Here is a 26,611-nt window from a genome sequence, read left to right as displayed (position 1 = left end):
ATGTTCGCGCCACGAAAATTGCGCTTATTGTTGGCCCAGACTCTTGGAAACTTTAACAGCCAGAAGCTAATCTACGTTCTTTCTCCTCAGTAGCTGCGCTTGTTTCTTGCGATTCTTGTGGTAATAAACTGTTAAGGAGCGCATCCCCAAAATAGGCACATGCCGCTCGCGTATTAATTTAAAACTCTTGGGGTAAAGAATGGCAAATCATGATTAATATGTTGCGGCGCATTAATGATAAGATGCACATGTTGGACTTTCTTCCTCGTCATTATCGATTTATTTTTTATTTTTTATTTTTTGTTGTTGTGGAAAAGTGGCAGAGCGCACTCACTGCGATGGCGCATGGCATCAAGATGAAATAAAGGAGGGGGTACCTGTCATAAAAACTAAACAGAGATACGCCAGCCTAACACATGGAAAGAAAGTTTACTAATAAGAATAACGAAACAGCAAGAACTGTGCGAAATTGTTTGAAAGAGAAATGTACCCGCAATGCATCCAGCATTGGTTGTAAGGGCTCAATTCTAGGTTTTACCGCAGAATACGGAACAGCTGTAAAAAAAAATAATAATTGATGGTAAGCCAACCAAGGTCATGTGCGCATAATTAAAAAAAGCGATTAAATTCAGAAGCGCTGCAAATATTTCTTTTTCAACCTGGGATAGGACAGCTGGCGTACACGGGCATTAACTACTTTACCATGTGGAAGACATGTGCGCGCCTACCTGAATGACTGATGAATGAAACAGTTGCAAGGAATTGTATCGCTAGGCATTCTTGCTTCGATTTGCTTTCCAGTGGCTGCCCGCTGAGAATAAAATGACAACCTTGAGCTGTTTGTTTCTTTCGAGTTTTATCCTGCCAAGAAGAATAAAAGCAATGTCAGACAAGGCTAAAAGATTATACATGCAGATTACGCCAGTGGTTCAGTACACAACAACCCTATGAAACTTCGTGTATCTATAGTCCTGACGGAAGGCACCCGTAACTCGCAACTCCTATAAAGTGCTGTGTTTTTGTGACTGTGGATAGAATATACAAGAGCTTCTCTGAGGTATACGAGGGCAGCGCAATTAAACCACAGCGAGTTATGTACGCTGTCGAAATCTGCTGTCGAAAACAGTGCGTATTTTGGCTGGTTGGTACATACTGAAACGCGAGGAACAACGTAAGGATAGGGACGAAGAAAGAGGACGAAAGAAGCACTTGGTTAGTCGATCCTAGCTATTAGTCACCTCTCTGCGCTGTTCCACACATTTTTCTAAACCACCATGGCTTCCGGTGCCACTCAACGTCTCCGCAGCAGTTTTTTTTTTTTTTTTGTAAGGAGGTCCGCATTGGTTTGTTGATGGTGCCTGAAATATGATTAAGATAGTGACTGGGCTTTACTTGACAGATTTAAAAATGCATTGTTTGAACCTTCAAAGGGGTGTATTGGTCTGCGGTTATACAAGATTACTGTATATTTCCCCCTTTATAGCTATTTTATGCATTACACGCATGTATGCACACTAGTCGATGTCGATTTTGATATTTTTTTCGAATGTTTTAGGTTCTCCTGTTCTATCCAAAATTTTTTTCCGACACATCGTATATTCATTCATTAGGGTATATTCAATTCTGCTTGTTTATGTCACCCATGTACATTTAATCTTTAGTTATTCATCGGGACAAGGAAGGTGATAGAAATTCCTATGTTGTTCATCGGGCAGCTTTGCATGCATTTACTAATCAATGGATTAGTAAAAGAGCTAGAAATAAACTTTTAAAGTTAGTTCGTTTACTCATCAGTTTCTCACTTTTATTAATCTTACTATACACGAGGTTTACTAGTCGGAAGCAAACTTACACACACACACACACACACACACACACACACACACACACACACACACACACACACACACACACACACACACACACACACACACACATATATATATATATATATATATATATATATATATATATATATATATATACTGAAGACAAAGATGCGCACTGGAGCTTGAGCGTTCGGACCGCGAGCGAGAAAAAGGAGGCAGAAGTAAACCAGGCGTTCTGGCGGAAGGCCGATTGTCGGTCTGCTTCTCTGCATTGCAAGATATATATATATATATATATATATATATATATATATATATATATAAAGAGAGAGAGAGAGAGAGAGGCGGGAGGAGTGGGACAGTTCCAATATTTTTAACCTCACCTGCGCAGTTGAGAAAACCAGTCACACAAACAGTGCCACTGTACATATAGTTTCCGTTGTTGTAATCTGTTGCCGCTTTGTCGTGGAGAACTGTGTGTTGAAGAAAAGTCGTCTTTTCGATTGAAAAACGTGAACTAACTGTTTTGTTGTTACCCCTCTAAAGCGAAAACAGAAAGACCAAATATCTTGATGAAAACAAATCTTAATAACAGGTGTTTATGGAGTGTTTTCTGCCACTGTGCTCGTGTGCCTAATTAAAACTCTTCCAAGTGAAAAGTGGTTTTTCCCGGTCCTACGCCCTTGGAGGGAATGGGAGAGCATGTTGGAGGGGGGAAGTGGGATCTCTACAACTCCTCCCATACTGTGCTGCATGCTTTTCTCCATCTTTTAATCACATTTTTACAATCTGTAATCAGATATTTCTGCTTGCATATTTATAACTTTCTCACGTATGCTTTTTACAGCACAATTACGAAATTCAAGTACGTATAAGGCAGAATAAGCGACCTGCTCAGAATTTGTCATAATGAAAGGTGTGGCACAGAAACGTAGACGTTCAAAACATAGCTTGTGCACCGATCGAGTTAAAAGTCCATTTTTTTATGTCGGAAGAAACCAAAATGGACAGTGTCTAACCCTCTCTGACAATGAGGAAACCACAGAGACAGTCTGCAATCGACTTTCAAGGACCCTAGCAAGGGTTAGGCCATCGTTACTTTGTGTACAACTGTACTTGTACATTTTTGCAGAAAAAGATCAGTCTTTTTCAAGAACAAGTTTAGAACACTGATGGCACAGATGTAGTTGTGAAGGTCATGAAACGCAGATGTGAAACATGGACATTCTTCATTCCTGCCCGTCTGGACAGATGTGCAGTGCGGAGCAATGGCATTGCATAAACGCTGCCAGAGACAAATGCAGCATGGTCATTCAGAAGACTGAGGTTATTGTTTGTGTTAAATGTCAACCTGCCCCTGTATAATGTCGAGTAGACAACTTATTAAGGCAATATGTTTAATTCCTCAAACGTTATACTCATCTGCTCCCATTCCCAGTGGAGTAGAGCATATTTTTTTAACAGGGACGCTGCTTAAGGAAGCCGCAATTTGGGGTTCGTATCAAGAAACTACCTAGAATAAAAGAAACTTTCGTGCCGAGACGGGATTCGAACCCACGTACCCCCGGTCCCAAGGCGAGCGTCGTAACCACTAGGCTATACAGCCACGCTTGCAGAGCATGCATTTAGGCGAACCATATGATTGCGTTCGAGCGCCGTCGTCTTCGTCCACAGCTGGCGCATTCGTACGCTCGTGCTCTGCGAGGTGAAGAGGTTTTGCGCGCTATGAGAGCGAGAGAGAGAGAGAGAGAGAGAGAGACGCATTCACGGAGTGCGTCTCCTGGAACGCGGTGTCGGCATTGGAACGTGGCGTCCGTGTTGCAAGCTGCCCTATGCAACACGCAGTGACAGCCGTAAGTCCGAGACGCGCGAAAAAAATTATGATCATCATGAGTAATAAGATGAAGAGTTGACGCGCACTTCCGGAAAATGCTGGGCTACGATTGCCCAGCTTCGCTGTTTCAAGCGTTGCGCGGCCGAATGCAAGGTTAAGCCTTTTTTTGAATTTTTTTTTCTCTCAAAACTTCCACAACAACCTAGAAGGAAGAGCTCCCATGTTTTCCGTGCTCACGTTGGTTTCGACGGGAATTCAGGGCGCAAGCTCCTTTCCCAAGCGCATCACCCCTGAAGAAAGCCGAACGCCAGGCTGGGGCACGCTTGTACCCATTTGAACCAGTGGGTGCCCGGCGGCGGTGGGAATCGAACCCATAGCCTCCCGCAGCCGAGGCGGGCGCTCTACCTAATGAGAATTCCAGGTGTAAATCTAGAGCAGTTCATCTTGCATCTATGCAAAAAATTAAGTAAGCAACAAATATGCCGTTCCTCCCGCCTGTGCTCTATATAAAGAGACGAGCATGGACGACGCTTACGAAGCCGTCGAGTTTCCCTCTCAGGTTTCCCTAACTATCATACATCCGCGGGAGTAAGACATAAAAGAAAAGAAATTTGCGCCGGTAACTTGACGGAGCTATGCTGGCGACGATTATGACGACAAAAATTGTGGGACAGAACATCCTTTTTAAGCCATCAAAAAACCTCATGCGTTCAAAATTCATATTATTCTACGATTAATCACCTCGACAACCGGCTGGCAGTATAGTCGGTGTCACAACTATTATCACATGTATTTTGTCGAACAATACAGCGTCTCAATCATGAAACGAGGCAAAATCAGGGATCATAAAGAATCTAGGACTTCTTTCCTGACTAGGCATGACGTGCTTGCGAAAGCGCGTTCACGCTCAAAAGGCGATGTCGAGAAGAAGAGGAAATTCAGAGCTTACCGACGGAAGTGCACCGGTGCAGTTCCTACACCCGTTGTTCACCGTCGCTGTTCCGTGATCTGTTTTCTGTAAACCAAGAGCAAAATGTGGGTTAGGATTCGTTTGTCTCCGACCTACATAGGAGCGTAACGTAACCAGTGAAATCTAATATTTGAGTCTGTATTCGATTCGAAAAAAAAGGAAAGCAAACTCAAATATTCCGTTTGTCTACGGCAAGAGAGTTTCCCAGTCACTGCCCGAAATGTGCATTGGGCAAAATAAATAAATCAAAAATAAGAATAAGAGATAAAAAGCGATGCTTGAGCCGCTACAAAAGCGATCACGCTATGGCTGGGAAGACGGCCGCGCACTCTACAGTCTTCACAAACGAAAGCTGACGCTTCATTCCTTTGTCTCAACGCTTAGGGGGAGCGAGAAAAAAAATGACGCGAGGCCGGAAGGCGAATGCACTTTGGCGTGTTTCTAACAATTTGTTCCCTGGAGCAAACTGCTTGAAAGCTTTGGATCAGCGTCTGAGACCTGAAGCAGTAGCGAGGACGATGGCTGTTTGCACCGGCTGCCCCCTGAGCAAAGCAGAGAAGCCGTCCTGGCGTGGGCCTTGAAAAGGCCGCTGGAAAGATGCTGATGGCGGACCCCTTTAAACAGGCACCCGCGGGAGATATGCCCTCAGCGGCTCACTTTGAAGGAAAAAGTAGTGCGGCCCAGCGTTTGGCTTTAAGGCCGATACAAGAAAAGCGACCACTAACGCGCAATTTTGCTTGTGCGATTTCTGCAGAATGCGAAAACGTCTTTGACGGTTCTATACCAAGCTAAGTGCGCGGCTTTTCGGAATGGCAGTGCGAGTCACCAGGTGAGCATTAAAAAGAAAGGACAGTCTGCTGGAAGTAAAAAGAACAGAAAATGCTTTCATAACAACTATATTTGCTTACCAATTATTATTACGGACAAACTTTAAAGAAAACATTTGCTGAACAGCATCCTCCAGTGTTTAGTGGGACCGTGACGATGGGGTCCGAAAGCTGCGCAGATGTAAATGGGAGCACGGGTGCTATAATGTAAAACTATTCCAATCGGTTTCTATTTCATGTCTGCACTAGCCCTCCACCACCGGTAAATTATTCTTCGCGTCACCCCCACTTCGCCTGTCTGTCACGTGACCTCACGAAAACCGCAACATCTCCCCATCTCACATGATGTGTACACACTGAATATGCATGATTAGGCCGAACAAAAGAAAAAAAATTCTTTACAATTCTGCGCCCTTTTCGCGATAAGCCTTACGCTATTGGTCGAAATATTACGGGCGCGCGCTCTTGCACTTCGCCTGTTTGTTACGCAACATGACAAAACACCGAAAACTCACCACGTCAAAGTGAAATGTACGCACTAAAGAAGCATTCATTTGGCCGAACAAAACTGCTATATTTTTTTATGAATAGCCAGGGACTATCCCGTTCCGAAAGGAATAAAAGACGGCTGCCCATCGATCGCTCTGAATGGCTACTCGGAGCTGCAAAAGAAAATTTCTATGCGTATAATAATTTTTTTTGGGGTGGCAGTATAACGTTGTAAAACCCTCCCTTGGCAAGTAAAAAAAAAAAATCGCTCCGCTAACTCTTCTTTGCTGAGCATGCGTTTTACCGCTAGTTTATCCTTCCGTTGCTCGCCGCTGCGATTTTTGTCCAGCCCCCGGAAGGTAAGCAAGGGGAAGCGGACCAATCGCAGACGCCAGCACTGCCCTCATCATCCAATTAACTACTCGGACCCACCAAATCACTGTCCACTTGTGCGCGCTCCTCGCTCCTTGTTAGCCAATTCGACAAGCAAAAGCTGTCAATGTAGGTAATGTTATTTACTTTCAAAGCTAACAAAAGTGACCTATAAACGAGGAGAGCGTTTGAGTGGGCTGTTCAAACAACGCTGCGGGTCACCGCCCAATGCTTGCGTTGGTGGGTACGAAAATTTGACGTCAGGAGATTGGAATGAAGTCAAAATGGAATAGTTTTACCTTATACAGCACACATATCATTTCGGGCCACACCCCCCCCCCCCCAACTTCAGTTATTTGTACGGAGCGGCTGCTCGCGCTTATCTTTGAGCCGGGCGAGGCGCAAGAACCCGCAAAAAAGTGTCGTCTCCAAATGTATCGCAAAACATTGTAAAACTGGGCGAGTCATTTGATCTTCACAGTAAAATCAGCACAAGAATAATGGCAACACAAGACAGAGAGGTACACAGGATCAGCGCGTGTCCTGTGTACTTCTATGTTTATGTGGCCGTTCTTTTTACGCTGAAGTTACTATGAAGACCGAATGTATCGTCAAAAAAAAAAAAAAAAACGCCAGATGGCAGACAGCACTTTTTCTTTTGCCAGCAATTGACCGTGTCACTCGTTTGTCTAAAGAAGTGTCTAAAATCCCCACAGGAACAACATGCATTTGCAAACTACTGCAAGAAACACAGCCCCACACCCGCCATCGCACTGCCCGTTTACTCCATCGGGATAGTAACTCCATTGATATAGACTCTTTGCCTTCCCAGGCAGTGTTCTACGGTCCGAATGCGTAGCAGTGCTTGACAGTACTGCACTGAAGCGTAGAACTAAAGCTAGTGTTGCTGGCATGTCCTTTGTTCCCCAGAGTGGGCTTGTGGCATAGCATCGTAAGATGTTCTTGTGTAGCGCTAGTAGGAACACGGACACAAACAAGAGTGGAACGCGATAGCATTCAAAGATCCTTGACTGTTTCTCACACTTCCCGGCAACTGCGGCTGATGTAACCATAATGTTTACCTGGAAACGCTGGCGGTCAATGCAATGCACGAAGGCGCGCTTTCTGGTAGAAACGCGGCCTCTTTCATAGGCCGGCCTTCTTTTATTGTTTTCAGCTTTAATATTGCAGCCTGGGAAGATTTAGCATAAAAGGCATGTGCTGTCGGTGTTTTGTTTCATGACAGTTGTTTGTGGGCTGTCACTCTCAAAATTCCGAGGAATAACTTTGTAAAAAATGCAAGACAAAGTGTGAGCAACTTTAGTGGTAAAATATATTTGGAGGGCCTGCGTGGTTTGGGATGATTTTCTCGGCCGCGGGCGGCAATGCCGACGCCAACGCCGGATTTTCTGCGACACGGGGCCCTAAACGCTATCGAGTTAAAAACGCTGTGTGTGTGCGCATTTGCGCCTGCTTGAGTGGGTGTTTCATGCTTGCGCTACTATTAAATATCCATGTCAAGTTTGTTCTGTGCCTCAATACACTTTACCATCTGTTTGTAAGCACGACGACAAGGTTCCGGCGACTACATTTCGGTTGCGCACTGTAATAATAATAAAAGAGCCAGATGCCTTGATATAACAGTGCGCATTATGAAACATAGTTACTGCGCTAATGAAAACGAAGCACAAACACGAAATGCAGGCGACGCAATTTTGTGACACAATGCACGAAATACAAACACGAAATGCACAGGATCAGCGCCCATGCTGTACATTTCATGTTTGTGTTTCGGCTTCCATAGTGCTGTAACCGCGTGAAATAATACCGAAAACCAACGAAACCAGCCTTCGGCAATCATAGGTGGATAGCAAAATCTCGGTTGTCGCAAGGGATTGTGGGGTACGGCGTATTCTGCTACAACTTCCGGTTCGAGACCACGACGCCGTCGATGCCGCCGTCACTTCATGCCCATGCTTCACGCGCTTGGTCTTTTATATACTGCGGAACTTTGGTGAAAAACCACGATGCAACCACCGCTGGGCAGTTACAAAACGTATGTGTGAGCTATCGCTCCTTCGTACTTATGTTGGCGCCCTTCGACTCGTGTATTTTTAGGTGGCAGGCATTTCATGCCCTAACGTGTTTGTGTCGCGTCTATAATAGTCATATAACGTTTACCAAGCGCAAACATTTGTCGAGCACAAGTAAACATAAGTTAACTTAAGAAGTAGTTGTTAATAAGTGGTAAGTCAACCTAATAAGTGGCTGTTTGTAACGCTTCCCATAACAAACGGTGCAGTCGATCGCTTCGTCCGCTGTTTTGTCTGCAGCGGTGCTCAGCGCGCGCCATGTCGTCGGCTATACTGTGCCTTCGCAGTCTCCCGTTTTTTTCTCAAGAGACGCATGTCGTGTATAACTGCAGAGAGAAATCACTGATTTAAGTATCTGAAAAGTGCACGAATTATTTTGGCGTTACCTCTCCCCCCTCTTTCGTGCAGCCTCAGTTGCCTTTTCGTTGCACCGGAATGAAGATGGCACATAATCAATGTGCTGAGGATCCTTGCTGGGTGCACCTGTGTGTATTTAGCTGATTGTTAAAAAGGGGGTACTTGTGCTAGAACGTTAGTGGACGAAGTTATTCGCCAAAACACTTGCCTGTGAAGAAATGATCTTCACAAATTCTGGCTCCTACGTTCGGTACCCACAGCTCGCCGTTCACGGTGGCTCGTTTGACGGCAACTGCCTATTTACGTTTGTGCGCTTCATTCCATGGAAAACGAATTTTTTTTTCCTTTCCCGGAAGAGTTCGCGCACCCTAATGCCGAGCAGCCAACTATAATCACGTTGCTGAAGCGTGCTTTCTTTGCGAACGGCAGGAAATCGCACTGCAGAAACTGCTGACAAGGCTGAACGAAGCAACAGAAGCGCTAAACCTCGAACCGGAAGTGGCTAGCTGACGACATCGTCATTTTGCTATCCACTTATTGCAGCACGCGCTTACATAATCACGATAGCTGAAATTGATAAATTGATGGAATCAAACATTTCAAACTATCCAATTAAAGGCTATAAGACACGACGAAGCCGATGGCTACGGATGATTTTTGACCACCCATAGTTCTTTCACGTGCACTTAAATGTAAACACACGAGCATTTCTGAGTTTCGCCTCCACCTAAAAGCAGCCGGTGTGCCCGAATATTGAACCTTAACCTCGTTCTCTGTGGCGTCAAAGCTATATCCGCTGAGCTATCGTGACGCTTGCGACAATAAATTATTAGCCCTTTCCAACGCTGTCCTTCGTAGCCCAAAACGATAGCTGCTTAGGCGTAAACAGAATAATTAGCGTTCGAGGAACATTCGGTATATGTAAACATTTGCCTCGCTGGAGCGAAATGAAATAGAGAGAGAGAGAAAGTAAGAAAAGGTTCTTCATTTCGGACGAGAGAGTCCCCGGTACAACTCACGAAGGTAAAGGGTATAGGTATCTTCATAATCTGTCTCGAGCGGAACGCGTTTAGCGTGATAATGTCGCATTCAAACGAACTAGCTCTTTTTTGCGTGCTTTGAGACCAAGTCTCGAGCCCTTCGAGCGCTTCGCGAGGAGTGGACAGTGTACGAGTGGTATGGCGTGGTTGCGACGCTGTGGGCAAATCAGATCGAAAAGAAGCCACCGAGACAAATTTCGCTTGTATAAACACTTCGAATTAAGTAAAAACTTTCCTTGGACATGGTTAGTGCTACACTGCATTGAGAGACTCGCTTGACTCGGCCCCATACATCGCCTCAATTGCACCCAACGTTCCCGTTCGAGTCACTCGTGCGTGTTCCCGTGGACGTTAGGCGCACGGAAGCTCGGCATTCACGCCATCTCTGGCTGCGGTGTGCTGAATCGCGGCCAGTTTAATCGAGCTCCGCGTGAGCGAGAATTGTCCAATTCCAACTTTCTGTTCTTTTCACGTCCTCTCTCGGTGCGCTGCTCGGCAAAAATCAAGCACGCCTTGTCCGTCTTTCTGTGGTTCTGTAGCAAGCGCTGTTTGTTTTCGGAATGTGAATGCTAAAAAAACTAGCTCAATTAAAGGTTTCTAGAGTTGGCAATAAAGTTCCAGAGTTGACCAAAAAGTCGGCTTCAATATACGTTAAACCTTTTATGAAAGGTACCCCTTTTCTTGCATTCTCCTCATATGCTGTTACTTTTAAATATAGCGTCCATCGTTATACCGAGTGTTTCTGCGAATACTTTAAGCAATTTTTTTTAAATCGCCTACGGCAAATAGCTCAATTCTAGTACTTGAGCTGGTCCTCTCAAAGAGGCGGACATTACTTGCACGAGAAATTGAAATGCACAATCGATTAATTAAAAAGAAATCACTGGTTAAGTTTTTAACAAATTACCCTATGGCACATACTGCAATTTACACATTCTATCCGGGGAGGAGTTCGCAAGGCGGATCCACTTGAAACGAATTCTCAGGATGATACCATTTTCCAGATATTAATTCCCAAAATTTGCGAAGAAATAGATTGGTCGTCGAGTTATTTTGTGCTTCAATGAATAAAACTACGTTTTGTTAAGAAAGTAAGTGGAACGACAGTGCATTTTTACCAAAGTTTGGTGGCGTATATTTCGAGAATAGTGAAAATGGTACACAATTATTTTCAAGTGGATATGCCTTGCAGTCTCACCGGCTACAATTTGTAAATTACAATATGTGTCCTAAAGTAATTAGTTTAAAAACGTATTTGCGTTTTTTGTTAATTAATCAAAAATGCATTTCAGTTTTTAGTGCAAGTAATACCCGCCTTTTCGAGTAGACCAGCTCAAGGACTAGAATTGTGCTATCCAGCACAGGCAATATTTATAAATTGCTAATGTCTTCGCAGAAATACCCTGTCTAGGGGCATGTCGTGCCACACGGCACGTGTTTTTGCAGCTTTGTGTTGAGAAATGGTGCCGGCTGTAATTAACGTTAAGAACACAACCATCTTTGATTTCAGGGAAATGAAAGAGACTTAAAACTCTTTCGTATGCAGGAATTAATTAAAGCGAATTGGTGAATCGTCTGCATTAATGATTTTTCTCTTGGATTGCGTGCATTAAGCCATGCTTGAATAAGACCTTGGAGCTTCTTGCTCTGCGTCATAAAACGTTTTTAAATTCTTCGGTGCGGCGATCCCATTCCCTTGGCATTTCATCACCGGGGCTGTCCTTATGCAGTACACAAACTCCGGATGAAGTTACGGGGATTCGCATATGCAAAACTGAAGGAATGCATAGCAAACAGATGGGCATGCTGTTTTGTAATTGTAAACACTGGCTGACATTTACTCAACCAATGACAAACGACTTTATGATTACAACATGCAGCTTTGTCCCTGCCATCACTTTTGCGCAGATGGGAATCAGCTTTACTCCGTCTGTACCTTAAGCTTTCTAGCGAACTCTACAGCAGCGATAAGATGATTACGCATTTCGTATGCAGCTGCCTTAGGTTCTTTATAATGCGATAACCGCTCTTGAGAAATCTCACCAACTGTGTCGGCCACCCTTCAAGCCACTACCAAAATCTGCACCACAGTATTTTAAGACATCTGCAGGGATGTCCAAAGAAATCGGGACGTTTGGCAGACTACAGGGCCGCGATATTGTAGCGATGCATTCCTTTGTATTCTATGCCGTTCTTATCATCAACTATTCACGGCTGTCTGATCCCCTTGGTAACGCGGCGGCAGTCTCACCCTGACCACTGATGAAGCGCAAAAAGCGCGAAAAGGAATAATATTGAAAAAAAAAAGGCATCGCTGCAGAATCGCGGCCCAGATCCTGTTGTGTGGCTCTTCTCTTCGCACATTCAGCCATGCTATGCTCCCACACACTTTTTTCTTTATGCATGCCTCTCTTTCCTTATATTTCGGATATAACTCTTTCATATCACACAAGAAAGTCAGTCGGATTTCCTCTCCTTAATATTGCTGCCATTTCTTATATTTGCTCTGTCTCTCTCCTTCTCTCTCTGTTGAAGCGTAAAAAACAACGCTTGTTGAGTTTTAGGTTCACCACAGGCACCTCTTTCTTCCTCCCCCCGCCCTTTCTTTCTCCCTTTTCTAGTGCCCTGTAATAATAATGGAGACCAGAACTTACTTTCTAGAGGCACCTCTTATGCAAGTTATCTACGCAGAAAACGAAGTATATGGAGTCAAATATTAACCAGCCCAACTAGCTGTGCCAACGTAGAGATGGTAAGAAAATTATGGCATCATGCGGGTGGTCTCGTGGCATCCTACTGCTTCACCATGTTTCTCGATGTCAGGCGGTGCAGACAATCTGCTTATTTGCTTCTCGTCCAAAAATGAGGAAAGATATCTTATGCAAAGAAACTGCTTGCAGCAGTTAAGCCACTGAAGTACACTGGCTTTGAAGGAAAATAAAGTAAAACCCGGCGCAATATATGAGCGAGCGAAGATCACAAACTTCAAAAGAGGGCCTTAGAGGATGCGGGAAACTCACAGTAAGTGAATGAAAGCATTACAGCAGTGAGCTTTGAGAGAGAACTTTGACTAACCACTGTTACTGCTGTCATGCCGGTGGAGTGGTTTAGAAAGCAAAAATCTACTGGCAGACGTATGCGACTTAACAAAATCGTCGATAAGAAAGAAAAAAAAAAAAAAAACGGCGAAGACGTCCCACTTTTACGCCGAAGAACCTCATTCCGCCGGCCTCCTGGACCCTACCATGTCATTCTCGCGATATAAGTTGCTCAACGTATCCCTGCTTGGTTGCCGCCGCTAAGAGTATCTCGCTCTCAATAACACGCTTATTTAAATATGTCCGATTTTGTAAATAAATTCTCACTGCCTACATTGGCCCACACAGAGCTTTAACGATACCTGTGAAAATATTTACGCAAAATTTTTATTCACCTGTTTAAAGAGTTGATTGTCTTTAGATTTCAGCTATTTGTAAGGCGTTTCAACGTGCTCCGCACTTCTTGGTAATTTATTTTGTAATTTTAGCGTTAACACACGCTTTCTAGTGTTCGCCATATATGTTGTAAAGTGCCTCCCGTGTTTTTTCAGTGGTTTAATTTCAATAAAATTATCACACGGCTACCATTTTCGTCTCCGTTCTGTGTTACTGCGAATTAGTGCGAATTGGATCATTTTGGTGACTTCCCAAGTTACCCGGCATCTCTGTAGCTTTTCCAGTTTATAAAAAAATCAACTTCATTCCGTAAAAGCTTCACATCAATCCGATGTTTAGTTATCTTGCGACAATGGTTTCCGACGTCCGGGAGGGTGTTATTTGCAATTAACGAAAATCGAATGGCATCTTTTCCTGCCCATAATTACCCATATTCTACCTAAGTATTCTTGCTATGCTTTACAGTGAATCGATTTACTTTCTTTTTCTCTCGGTGGGTGAGTTTTGTCCCCTCCCCCCCCTTTCATTCTTCGGTTTATTTTTTGCATAATCTCTGCATTCCTATTTACCTATATATTTGCTCACGCTTTGTTGCTCACACTTTTGAGTCAAGTAGCGGTCCTAGTATAGCAATATTATTTTCGATGTAAAACTGTACAAGCATGGCTCGTCTAAACGTCAGGCCTGTTTCAGGCGGCTAACATGTCATAAATTTCTACCGATATGATCAACCGATCAAGCTGCTTTCTAGAACAGTTCATGTAGTTACAAATACGACCGTAACTTTCATCCTCACTGAGTCACGACGAGGAGAAAGGGGTCATGGGCGGCACTTTCCAAGGTGACTCCCCAGAAAAGAAACCGAAAAAGACACTAACTAACTAACTAACTAACTAACTAACTAACTAACTAACTAACTAACTAACTAACTAACTAACTAACTAACTAACTAACTAACTAACTAACTAACTACTAACTAACTAACTCACTCACTCACTCACTCACTCACTCACTCACTCACTCACTCACTCACTCACTAACTAACTAACTAACTAATTAACTACTTAACTAACTAACTAACTAACTCACTCACTAACTAACTAATCGACTGACTGACTGACTAACAAACTAACTAACCAACTAACTAACCAGAACAAGCAAGCAATAAAGGAAGAAATAAAGAAACAAACTCGATCTTCCTACAAACTTACGTAATTCTCGCTGTAATTTAGCGCATGAATGAATGCGTTAGTTTATGCATAAACCATTTCAAAGAAATTTACGTGTAACATTTATTACCATCCAAGCTCCCTGTTTGTGTTTGACGGGTGCTACGACAGGGTATTTCTATCAGCGACTCTCCTTGTCTTCGCGTCATTGCAAGCGCGCGGCGTCGCATAATGTCTGGCCCAATATGTCGGGCCCAGTGTACCGCACGCAACGCCCCACCTTACTCGACCAATCATGTGCAGCGATGGTGCGCTTTTTGTGTTTGTTTGTTTGTTTTCTTTCGCTGGTGCTATTTTTCTCACCTCCTGTAGAAGGGCCTACCAGTAGTGGCGTTCATCGTTAGTAGCATACTCGTGTGTATCTTGACTCAAAAGAAATTATGCAAACAATTGCTAAGCGGTGAAACAGGGGTGGGACGCGGACGGTGGCGGTGGTGTTACAGGTTCCCGAAAAAGAACCCTCGGGATAAATTTACACGTGCGCGCAAGCGCGATGATTAATGTGCGCGCGCTCTTTTTGCAGTTTCGCAACGGCGTATATATACCACACAACCCGTTTCCCCGCACGCATCCACACCGACCTTCCATTTGCACACTAGCCCGAGGTAAGACGCCATGCTACAACTACAAGCCGCATGATTCTCCCCAGAATGTGCGTTAGGCCTAGAGAATTGCTTGTGCAATGGCGCAAGAACCCGCCCTCCTGGCCGAGGGTAATTGCTTTACCCAGGTCTGTGCACTTTGCAGAGCGAGTAAAAGAGAAATGTCCCAGGTGAGTCGGTATAGCATGCAGAAGTTGTGCTACGGCTGAACGACGTCATAGAGAGTGCTTTTAATCTCCCCGGTGCAGGAGTTCTTTCGCGCCCTGTTGCCGCTCCCGATTAGGACGAGGCCCTTCACTAGGTGCTATGAGAGACGACTGGGTTTTGGCTGAAACAAGCCGCCATCTCAGGCTCCCTTCTTTCTTCAGCAGGAACAACTCCGCCTCGGGCGCATGGCATGATGAGCTAACCGCCACGTGGTGTTTTAGCGTTGAGTGGAAGTTCTATGGGCCAAAGTGGGCACCTACGTATGTGTATATAATGATGGGGTAGACTCCATAAGCCTCGGAATAATTTTTAACGCCAGCGGTCAACACTGAAGTAACACGTAAACAGAGCAGGTTGCTAAGTGTTGCCCTTCGCTACATTTTGTGCTCGTTGAGCTGTCTAAACTCGAAGATTAAGCGTACAATGGGGGGTGCTTGAGATGGTATCCCGTAACGACTTGTGCTACACTAACACGGTCTCTGTTAGAGCAGTAGTAAGAGCAAGAAGAACAAATACACGAGAGATATTTATTATTATGCATACTTCCAGGCGCCTCCTCATGTAAGCTCGACAGTTAACTGTAGCTCCATTACACAGGAAGACACTAAAATGAGTGAATGAATACTGAGATTTTACGTGCCGAAAGTACGATATCATTATGAGGCACGCCGTAGTGGGGGACTCCGGATTAATTTTGACCACCAGGGGACCTTTAACGTGCCCCCAATGCACGGGACACGGGCGTTTTTGCATTTCGCCCAAATCGAAACGCGGCCGCCGCGGCCGTTATATGATCCCGCGACCACGTGCTTAGTAGGGCAACACCATAGCCGCTAAGCCACCGCGGTGGTTGAGACTGAAAAGGCAACGCTTTCGATGCACGCAATGTGCGAAGATGATAACAGGACGCCTCACGTAACGTAAACAAAACACACGAAAGATGGTACATTTTGCACGTGCTTGAGGAGTGTTTTACAGCGATAGTCGTTAAGAGTACTTGAGCCAAATTTCGTGGTTTCTTCCGCAGGTGTGACCGTCAAGTTTCTTCGGCATTTTAGGGAAGAAAACTCCTCCCCCCCCACTAAGGATTCAATCCGGTTTCCTCGACCTATGTGACCCTGCGCCGTCATTGTAGCTGTCGTGGTTGTGCCGCCATCATGGCTGAGGCCTTGTCGTGGTTATCGCCGTTGCTATCGGGCGCGCTACAGCTATTTTTGTTTAGTACTCTGTTTAGTACTCAAAGGTCTTTTATTTTTGTATTGACGGACCTGACTGACGGACCTGAGTTTGCTGAAACACGCAAAACTCTGATTCGTTGAAACGTCATCATCATCATCATCATCATCATCATCATCATCATCAGCCTATATTTATGTCCACTGCAGGACGAAGGCCTCTCCCTGCGATCTCCAATTAACCGTGTCTTGCGCTAGCGTATTCCAACTTGCGCCTGCAAATTTCCTAACTTCATCACCACATCTGGTTTTCTGCCGACCTCGACTGCGTTTCCCTTTTCTTGGTATCCATTCTGTAACCCTAATGGTCCACCGGTTATCCATCCTACGCATTACATGGTCTGCCCAGCTCCATTTCTTCCGCTTAATGTCAACTAGAATACCGGCTATCCCCGTTTGTTCGCTGATCCACACCGCTCTCTTCCTGTCTCCTAACGTTAGTCTTAAGTTTTTTTTTTTTTTTTTTTTTTGTTCCATCGCCCTTTGTGCAGTCCTTAACTTGTTCTCGAGCTTCTTTGTTAACCTCCAAGTTTCTGCCCCACATGTTAACCCCGATAGAATGCAATGATTGTAAACTTTTCTTTTCAATGACAGTGGTAAGCTTCCAGTCAAGATTTGGCAATGCCTGCCGTATGCACTCCAACCCAATTTTATTCTTCTGTAAATTTCTTTCTCATGATCAGGGTCCCCTGTGAGTAATTGACCTAGATAAACGTACTCCTTTACAGACTCTAGAGGATGACTGGCAATCCTGAATTCTTGTTCCCTTGCCAGGCTATTGAACATTATCTAGCACCGGTTTAAGAGACCGCTTATAGTGTCCCTCGCATCGTCCCACGTGCACTCAGTGCTAACTCTCTCCTCGTTTCCCCTTTCTATTCCTCCTTTCACTTACCCCCAGTGTAGGGTAGCAAACCGGACGCTTATCTGGTTTGGCTCCCTGCATTTCCTCTCCTTGCTCTCTCTCTGGCAAGAACGTGTACCGGCACTTCAGCGTAATGCCGATACTTTTACGCCACACCGCCCTTCTATATTTGGTAGGGCCACGGCTTGTAACTTGTTCCTGGCTACAAAAATATTTTATGTACTGCAAATACTTCATTGTTCCCGGAATTACATTCAACGATCCAACATTTTGATAGAATATTCGCTACTTTTATCTGGTCTTCTACCTATGAGCCTATGAGGCGAGATATTATCTTTATACCCGCATGTTCTGCTGGACTTGGTCTGGTGGATCTATTTGTGCAACAAATGTTTTATCGTTTCTTCGTATTTCGAGATATTTCACACCCATTACTACAATCATTCATATTAGTTAACTTAGTCAATGGTTCAGCCAACCTGGTAGTTTCATCCCAATATTCCAAACTACCTTGTTTGTGGAGTTTTATGTATGAAGTATATTTCACTGTACAAGTCCTCTTGGTTCAATTTTCTACTGAATATTTCTACATATTGTCCAGAAAACAACTGTATAAAGATTTGATATCAATGATTTTCCTACCTCCCCTTTATTGTTATACATTCTCCAGTCTGCCAGGGCATGATGTACTTCAGGTATAGTGCGCAAGCTGCCTTCGTCCGAATGTACAAAAAACATTTTTCTTTAAATTATACAGTGAAAAGCAACCTGAGAAAACTTGGTTGCATAAAAAAGACATTTTTGCATGTACTGTTAAATGTCGCCTTTGAGACGTACCCTAAACTGTAGAGCATTGCTTCCTAAGCTGTAAAAATGCAATATTATTTTGGGATGTGCTTCACAGCACTCTTAAGAAAGACTACATTTTGAATCATGGCGCCATCCGACACTTGATTGCTCCCCACGGAGAAGAAATGCCATTTGATATGTTTTTCCAAATTGGACTACATAGCTTATCGAAAACACGCATGTTGGACCGAAACGCTGAACCTATTGTTTTGTTGAAATTTCAGTATGCTCAAATGATTGGTCTCTTGAAGGACATGTGTGACTTAACAGAATTTCAACCGGACTGGTGCCACCTCTTGATAAGTTGCTTGTCGTTTCCACTTTTTAAAGTTCACAACTACTTGTAGTTTTTGTGTATGCTGCATGGTGTGCACATCGTGATTTATAGGTCTTGTCTGGGCCATGAATATCAGACGTGTTGGCTTGTGCTTGCACGTTTCTCGCGTATAGTACGTTTCTCGTGTGTACATGAAGCAATAAATACCATGCAAGGAAAAAAAAAAGAAAGATTGCGGCCTAATGGTTAGATCATCGAGCAGCTGTGCTATGGAGTGGCGGTTCAAATCCCGCCACCCCGATGCGGTTTTCTTTTTTTCTTTTTCTTTTGTGCTAAGGGGGAGGCGGAATCTACTCGGCGAGAACCCGACCGACCGACAATTTTGACCACCCCTGCTTCTTTATTGTGTACCTAAATCTAAGTATACGAACGTTCTTGCATTTCGCCTCCATCAAAATGCGACCGCCTCGGCCGCGATCGAACACTTGAGCTCAGCAGCGCACCACCATATCCACTGAGCTACCGCGGTGGGTCATGCCCTGTTTTTCACGAGTAGGAATGATGAGAACCAAATAACTTTTAAAAATGGTTCAGCAATGGAGGCAAGAGTTGTTAAATAAACTTTGAGTTTGGCTTCTTGTATATTGACGCCTGCTTAGCGGTGTTCACTCTAGCTTTCTTTTTTTTTAGCAGCATGTATTCCCTCTTTTTGCAAACGGAAAGCGTATGGCTAAACGATACGATTTCTGTTTCAAACTGTTTCTTGAAAGATTGGTTTCTTTCTTTTTTTTCTTGCTCGGCCAACCGAACGAGCGAACATAGCTTGAAATCCTACAGGTCACAAAACCACATACTGCGCCGCAGTATAGCAACAAGCTAGATATTACTTCGGCATGCTGTCAACAACTCTGCAAGAATTTGCATACAGAGGCCTTCATTGCACCTGCGACGCATCTGCGCATAATACCGCCAGGAAACTCCGTGCGAAGTCATAAGCTCGGTGGCTTACACGCGCGCAAGCATATATGCTTCTTAAGCAAAGCTTCGCAGAACATCCGAGGACTTGCATGCACGGCTCAATTTCAAGATAGCGCCCACCTTTGAGCGTAGTACTATATATGAAGAACACGTGTCGTCCCAACGATATGAAATCAGCAGGCTATAGAAGATTGCTCTTCTTGAAATAAATGTTGCCACATATATATACGTAATTACGCAATACTATAGTGTTCTAATTAAGTCAAGCACCCGAAGCCTCTAACTTTGACAACTGTCCTAACCTGTCTCGTTTTTTGATCGCCCGCGTGTGACAAAAACCATACTATACGTAGGACACAATTGGGGCACTTCGCTGCAAGTAAGCAAACAAAGAAAAAGAAAGAAAAAAAAGAAAAAGAAATACGTTATACTGAATATGTTGTCGAGTTGCTGCGCCAACTGCCCATGCCGCAGGAGTGCAAGTGCGACACCACCTCGTGGTCAGCCGCTCGCGCGCTCATATATATATATATACGCGTATACACTATCCTCCTCCACACGGACGCGTAAGCTCATTGCGCGCGCTTCACAATGGGACGCCGCGCTCTTGTCGCCCATCGGCGATCCAGCCGGCCGCATAAAGGCGACAGAGCCGATGAGAGATAGGGAACGTGGCCATATTGCCCAGTGAGCTTCCGCCCCGGCACTCGAGCGCCTCTGGGTCATGCCGCCGAGAAGTGCCACGCATAACTCGTCGGGCACCGATACCGCTGATTCTCTCGGGGAACACACACACACACACACACACACACACACACACACACACACACACACACACACACACACACACACACACACACACACACACACACACACACACACACACACACACACACACACACACACACACACACAAATAAATTAACAAAATAAATAAATATGAATGGGAAAGGGGGGGGGCAAACTCTGGCGCGAAATGACTCTTACGAAAGCCTTCAGTTCGCCACAAAAGATTCCCGGCGGCATGCAATCCGACACCCCGGCCGGACAATTCGCGGACGCGATGGCGGGTTATACGGACGTGACAGTCGGACATCGACCGACCGCCGCTGCCGTCGCAAACAATGGCGTTCCCTTCCACGCTAGGGTGTAGCGTTTCACACGTCGAATCCCCAAATAGACGCGTCGTCGAGCCGCTGTGGGACGCCGCGACGGCACGGCGACAGCCGTAACTCAGGGCGCACAGTGTACCTGTGGCAAGGACGGCCACGCGTGTAGTGCGTGTTACGGGCTGTAAATCACTGTCCTCCGACCACGCGCCAGCCACCGGCAGATGCTCTCTGCAGGGCGGACGCTCCAACGCAGCGCATAAAGACCAAATCACACGCAAGGTGGACGTATGGAGGGGGCCATGCGTATATGTTTATTACGTGGAACTCGAAACCGCGCTGGGAATGACGCCTGAATTCACAAAGGAGCGCCCACATTCTTTTTCAAAAGTGTACGGGCTGCGTTGCCTGCGATCGCCAGGCTGTTTAATGAGCTCTTGTTCTTGCAAAATGCCAGAAATTCGAATGCCCCGGGAAGCACCGTGTCCTGGGGAATGAAAAGAAATATCGACGCTCCAGATGTCTGGACTGCAAGAAGCGCCATGGGAACAGCACCGCGAGTGATCTGCCCCGGAGTGACTACGGTGGCTCAATGACTACCACTGAGCAATCATGGCGGGTAAAATTGCATATATTGACACTGAGTTGTTTAGTAAAATGCCATTTCTGTAATTACTACCTGTTTTTTTTCTTTCTTGTTTTCTTGGGAAACCAACCGAATATCGGGAAACCAACTTTGAGCGTGCTTCAGCATGGCATGCACTGAAGGTGGACAGAACAGTTGAATGTAATTAGACTATTTCGATGATACACATGTTACACACATCTTGCTGAGCACTTAAACAAAGGAATAAACAAATGAACGAATAAATCAAAGAACAAATGAATAAATAAGTTTTAAAACGTCGCAATTTCACCCGAAATGCGAAGCATTGATTGCGATAGCAAATTAATAGTCGGCTATACAAAGTGAGGATAGTAGTTTTATAAACTGTCAAAACGATGGCGGGAGGAAGCACGGTAGCAGCAGCAAGCGAAGTGATCTTCGTGCTGTTTATCGCTTCAAAGCAAAGTGAGCGGCGAGAACGCAGCACCCACAAAGGTATGAGCCGTCGAAGCACCTAAACTGCCCTCAGCGCCGATCGCTTTCAGGATATGACGCGTGCGGCAGCGGAATTCGCAGTTCCTGCGGGAGTACAACGCCGCCCCCCCCCCCCTTCCTCCCCTCCCCCGGAACATAGCATGCGACGGAAGACGGCGCGCTTCCTTCCCGCTTTCCTTCCTGGCGCGCGCGAGAATGAGCCGCGATCGTCGGCTCCCCTCGCACGCTTTCACTCGCACATACAGCGTAGGGCGCGCGGCGACGGTGTTATCGCCCTTGGACTTTATACGGAACATTACGGTGACGGCGACGCCGACGGCAAAAATTGAACCTGGAATTTCCCTATAATTGCTATCGCAATAAATAAACAAATAAGTGAATAAATAAATAAATTTAAATAAATAACGATGATTAATAATACTTTTTTTGTAACGTTCTTCAGTGCATAGCCTCCTCGATAAATAGAAAATATGTTAAATTGTAAAGAAGCCCTTGGGATTTTGTACATCTGAACTGTATGCATTGTCCAACAAAGCGCTTGCAATAAAATATTTGCGCGCATCTTGGTTATTCAAGGCATGCGGCGCTTTTTCTTGGTCCTTAAATATTTGTTTCTATTTTTCCTGGCACACGGACGTGGTAGAAGGTGCAAACTTTCCTGGGTATGAATACTCACGTCGGCCACAGCGCTCATCTGATGCAAAAGAACTGGGGAAAACTTGTCTGAAAGTCATAAAAAATAGTATGCTACTAACGTGTGCCGAGGCCTGAAGGACGGCTCACTATAAGAATATTCCAGCTTAAATAGAGCAGCCTCGCAAGCAGTTCTTGGCAAGATATATCTGTAAGAACGCTTGCCGACATCCGTATTTTCTGCACTTTACTACGATAACCAATGGCGTACTATGCGCTGCAACAGCAATAAACAACAGCAAAATTCAGTGAAACTACATTGCACTTCGTCACTGACTCATAATCCGCCTCGCCGCCGTTATCTGCGGAACCGCTGACAATGCGCGACGGACGAACGGAGCGCTGCCTTCGCTCTTCGTCGTGAAACACATTGCATTGGTACCACATCTCTTCCGTGATCGCTTTGGGAACAGGGCGGTGCTGTCTGGAAAACAATACTCATATGCAATAGAGGTATTGACCCCGTTACCTGGTCCAATAACGAAAAAAAAAAGCCTCAAGCGCCTACCAGTTGCACTTTTTCTCGATGTCAAAGGAGCACACGACAACGTCGCCCATGAGACCATACTTAACTCACTTGAGGCTGCGGGAATTGGTGGCCAGATGTATCAATAGATTCGGGACTATTTGACTGAGAGGTGCTTTTTCTTACAGACCGGACATTGGTCTTACAGACCAATGTTACGAAGTTAATGCTACAATGTTACGAAGTGTTACAATGTTACAATGTTACGAAGTGTTACAGTTATTGTTACGAAGTTGGTCTGTAAGACCAACTTCGTAACACTAAATCTGCCGTGGTGTGCCGCAGGGTGGGGTGTTGAGCCCCATTTTGTTCATACTCGTCCTGGTAGGACTTGCGGAGTACTTAGCGCGGACAGTCCATGTCTCCATATACGCCGACGACATCTACGTCGACGACGGCATTTGGGCCTCTGCGGTGACCCGCCCTCAGGCATGGGCCAGGCTTCAGCGTACGGCAACCATGACGACGTTTTATCTCCGAGAAGAAGGCCTCAGTGTGTCTACCGAAAAGGGCGCATTGGTTGGCTTTACGTGCAAACAAATGTCATTGTATCCCGTTTCAATAAACGGTCAACCTGTATGCTATGTTAAGACTCATCGCTTTCTGGGAGTCATCAATCTGAAGAAGGTAATTGTCATTGCTCAGGTCTTCAAATTTCTCTGCGGGAATAACTGAGGTACACCAGTCCATTCCATGCTGCAGCTGTGCCGGGTACTGTTCCTGGGACACTTGCGTTACAGTCTACCAATTTTCTCAAATACATACAAGACCAACATTCGCGCTCTGGAGAGCATACAAGGTCAAGCTCTACGCACGGGTTTAGGGCTGCCTCGGTGCACCTTGACAACAGCAACAATTGCCATCGCGAGAGACCGTATGACCCAGGATCACGTAGTTGTCGACTCTCTCAGAGCGCACATTCGTCATCTGTCAAGGATCCCCGACCAATACATAGCTTCCCCACCAGCCGAGAGACCTCAAGCGACCTTTTCAAGAGTGCTTAGTGCTCATCAAGAGTACATACCGTCATATTATACACCGGCGGCGACACCTTCATCTCCCCAGTGGTGCGTGCGACAGCCTCAAGTGAATTTTGGTATTCACGGAATTACAAAGAAGGCCATGCAATCACCCGTCGCCGGCTCAATCGACATTCCTACTACTGCACCAGGCATACCATAACCGCCTACATATACTATATACCGGTGGCTCGACCTCACCTACCAGCTCAATTACCTCTTTAATCGTTCCAGCTAATTAGGCTACAGTTAAATTCTAATTGTCGCACATAGCTACATCTACGTCAGTAGAATTTGCAGATATCCATGCCGCTATGACCTACGTCCCCGAAGAGCCGGCACAGAAATGGGTCATACTTTGTGTCTCGAAGGCAGCTCATCACAATATCAACTATGCCTTACATCACAGAGTATACGAGCAGATGATATCCAACATCATTGAAGTGCACCACCATGCTCTGGAAACAGGACACAACATAATATTTCAGTGGATACTTGCTCACTGTGGCATCGTCGGCAATGACTGTGCAGACAGGGCTGGTCGGTCTGCCCACGCAGCACCCAGACGTGTCAACGCCTTTGGCGAGGACGGACACTGCCAGGGAACTTCGTCTGCTTGCACCCTAAAAGTCACAAGCTTTAAGGAATTCAAGTGCCTTCAATTGCCGATTGTATAAGCTGGACCCCTTGTTACGACTACAACTGTCACCTTGCCTTTCTCGCGGCGAAACAACCTTGCTGTGCCGCTGGTGCCTGGGAGTGGCGTTCGCGAACGCTTACTCCTATCGTATGGGAATGGCCGAGAGCCCAACGTGCGACTCCTGTAGCTGTGAGGAAACCATCGAGCACCTATTGTGTACCTGTCCTTGCTACGACGTACAACGCCTCTCTCTCAGGACAACTTCAAACCGAGTGGACTCGAGAGCATTCTCCGAGTCAAGGATACTCGGACCATGGCTACACCCGTCACAGGCACAAAAAGCGATTCGTGGATTAGTACCCTACTTGAAGCGCACCATTTTAAGAGATCGCTTATAATGTTCCTGTGCATCATACCAAGTGCACTCAGTGCTCACTCTCTCCCTCTCTCTCTGTTTTCCTCTTTCTATTCCCCGTTTCCTTTACCCCCCGTGCAGGGTAGCAAACCGGACACTCGTCTGGTTGGCCTCCCTGCCTTTCCTCTCCTTGCTCTCTCTCTCTCTCTCACACACTCTTATGCAAACCTAGAAAGGCTTGTTTTTACCTTCGTGTGTTACCTTTCCATCAGGCTGTCATTGCTGTACCGGCTAAGAACACGTGCTATCGTGAAGATCTATAGGGCAAGTGGTTCAGCGATATTTTGCAATAAATGATTCTATGTTGGTCTATACAGTGTGTCCCAGCTATCATGCACAAAAATATTTAAAATATGCAAATGCCACGTTGCTGGACAGAACAAAGATAATGATGTTTGTCGTCGCTTGGAGATACTCAAATTATTTTTTGCATTGTGCCTAATTACACAATTAGTCTCAATTACCTTCTCAAATATTATAATTAGATGAAAAGTGTCAATGAGAAAATTGTAGAGCAACATGAAAAACTCTCGACAGAGCTTTCTGTTGCTCAATACGTGCTACATAAAAATGTTTTTCCGAGCGTGAAGGAAGCCCGCGAATACACGCAAAATTGCCGCGCGACTGGCCGCTCGAGGCACTTGCGTGTATTCGCGGGCTTCTTTCACGCTCGAAAAAAAAAGTGCATTAGGTGCACGTTAAAGAACCCCAGGTGGTCCAAGTTAATCCGGAGTTTCTCACTATGGCGTGTCTCATATTCAGATCGTTGTTTTGGCACGTAAAACCCCAGAATTTTTATTTTTTCATGCATAATGTGTGTGTGTGTGTGTGCGCGCGCGTGCGTGCGTGCGTGTGTGTGTGTGTGTGTGTGTGTGTGTGTGTGTGTGTGTGTGTGTGTGTGTGTGTGTGTGTGTGTGTGTGTGTGTGTGTGTGTGTGTGTGTGTGTGTGCGTGCGTGCGTGCGTGCGTGCGTGTGTGTGTGTGTGTGTGTGTGTGTGTGTGTGTGTGCTATTGCGGGTTTTCCAAAGCACGACTGCATACTTACACTCTAGTAAAGGACATGAACTTCTCAAAGTCACGCCACGTATGCTAAAGATATGCACATTTACTCGATGTTACGGTTAAGATTAATATCATGGACTGAGCAAGTTTGGTCCTACATATCAAAAACACTTGACGTCGCTCGAGACGTGGACGAAACACGTACAACAACGCGGGTGCCAACTCGAACTCAGAGAGCCTCCTAAGAACATTATTTTTTTTTCTATGAAGGATGTTATAGAGGGCTTTCATAGAAAACGTAAAGGTGAAAAGTGTGTCCGCATGGCATTCTTGTCTTTTTTTTAAGAAAAAGAACTGATGTTCTTAGCTGGCTCTCTCAGTTCGAGTTGGCGACAGTGTTGTACGTGTTTTGTCCCTGTCTCTAGCGCCGTCAAGTGTTTTGCGAGTTAAGACGGCCGCTTCTAAAATTCAAGGGTATAAAACTTTGAATCATCAGTCTTTGATAAAATGGACGAAATTGAAAGCGTGGTCAGGAACTCATGTGAGCATCAAAGCCACCTCTCTTTTTTTTTTTCTCGTGGTAATTTGCCCTCCGTAAATGGGAAGCTGCACGTGTAGG

General features: G+C 45.2%; 1 protein-coding gene across 3 annotated transcripts in view; it reads right to left on the bottom strand.

Moving 5' to 3' along the window:
• Positions 1–26,611, bottom strand: part of LOC119436305 (tachykinin-like peptides receptor 99D) — a 729,947-nt gene that overhangs the window by 224,792 nt on the left and 478,544 nt on the right. For all 3 annotated transcript variants that reach the window (XM_049656881.1, XM_049656884.1, XM_037703119.2), the window contains one exon: positions 4,613–4,678. The gene's annotated coding sequence lies outside the window, so the exon portion shown is untranslated. The remainder of the gene's footprint in view (positions 1–4,612; positions 4,679–26,611) is intronic.

Source organism: Dermacentor silvarum, chromosome 1 (genome assembly GCF_013339745.2).
Source record: "Dermacentor silvarum isolate Dsil-2018 chromosome 1, BIME_Dsil_1.4, whole genome shotgun sequence".
Lineage (NCBI taxonomy): Eukaryota > Metazoa > Arthropoda > Arachnida > Ixodida > Ixodidae > Dermacentor > Dermacentor silvarum.
This window is presented reverse-complemented; position numbering and strand designations above follow the sequence as displayed.